Source organism: Lithobates pipiens, unplaced genomic scaffold (assembly GCF_037356315.1).
Source record: "Lithobates pipiens isolate NorthernLeopardFrog02 unplaced genomic scaffold, aLitPip1_a1.2 Scaffold_91, whole genome shotgun sequence".
NCBI classification, from domain to species: domain Eukaryota; kingdom Metazoa; phylum Chordata; class Amphibia; order Anura; family Ranidae; genus Lithobates; species Lithobates pipiens.
Window position 1 is genome coordinate 659,285 of NW_027507914.1, and position 1,411 is coordinate 660,695.

Here is a 1,411-nt window from a genome sequence, read left to right on the forward strand (position 1 = left end):
ACAATATATAACCATGTGGCCATAAAGGGGTCAATGATGTCACCAGCAACCCCTTTTGTTGCGTGCGGCTGCAGAGTGGAGGAATTCCAAGGCTGCGGCTGATTGGGCCTCCTTGTCTCCCATGGCTTTGGACCAAACTTTAGCTTATCGTTAGTCACAGAACTTCATCAAGACCAGTCATAACCTCATACTTTATGTTACATTTCGATAACGTCTGATTGGATAGGAGAACAAGATCTCCATCGTCAGTGATGTGACGGAACCACCCACCTTTTACAACCACGCGCATTTGTTCAATGTCCTGGTTTTCTCTTTCACGACCCTCGTAGGCGTCCCCGGCAATGCTCTGGTGCTTTGGGTTACCGGAGTGAAGATGAAGCGGACCATGACTACCATTTGGTTTTGGAACCTTGCCGTGGCCGATATCATGTGCTGCTTGTGTCTCCCGTTGATTATAGTGCAGTACTTCTACTCAGATTGGCTGTACGGTCCCGTGCTCTGCAAGGGTTTAACCTTCATCACTCTTTTAAACATGTTCACCAGCGTCTTCACCTTGGTGCTTATCAGTGTTGACCGGTGCATCCTGGTTGTCCTACCCATTTGGGCCCGAAATCACCGAGGAGTACGAAAGGCGTGGATGACCTGCTTGGCTATTTGGATGATGTCCTTCATAATCTGTATACCTAAGTTCCTGTACAGAACTTTCTCCGCTTCCAATGGGTCAGTTCAATGCACTTCTGAACCGCACATGACAGCGCCCACCACTTACATCTATATGGTTTTTGGTTTTCTGCTTCCATTCCTAATCATTTCTGCCTGTTACATTTCTGTGGCTTTTATATTACACAATAGAAGAGCTACAGAAGTTGGTAATAAAATCATCAAGGTGTCTTTAGGGATCACAGTCGCATTTTTCCTCACCTGGGCCCCCTACCACATCATGGGCGTAGTCCTGATATTCACTGAGAATGAAGTGGCGGGCATCCTAGATCTGTTCTCGCAGGCCCTGGCCCTGTTCAATAGTTGCGTCAACCCGATTCTCTATGTCTTCATGGGGAAAGATATGAAGGATATGGTGAGACAGTCTATTGCGAGACTCATGCAAAATACATTTAGTGAAAGCCCGTCACCTCGCAGGCCAAACCGGGTGACCGAGGACGTGACTCCACAGTAAGGATCTCGGTGTAAAATGCCAAAAGGACGATTGCCAAGACGAAGAAAGACCTCTGCTTGAATGTTTAGAAGGACCTGTAGACTTCTTTGTTGTATTAGGGATTTGTGAGCAACTGGCTGCTGGAAATCCATGCATGCTAGGGTAGCCATGTGTTGGCAGATGTCTTGTACCAGTCACGTGCCATCAGGGCTGTTTGACCAACTCAGACAATGGGTGTTAGCAGCGCGTGCACTGCAT

General features: G+C 47.6%; 1 pseudogene; it reads left to right on the forward strand.

Annotated features, from left to right (window-relative positions):
- The first annotated feature begins 211 nt into the window (after positions 1-211).
- Positions 212-1,174, forward strand: LOC143973670 (C3a anaphylatoxin chemotactic receptor-like; annotated as a pseudogene).
- Positions 1,175-1,411: the final 237 nt, after the last annotated feature.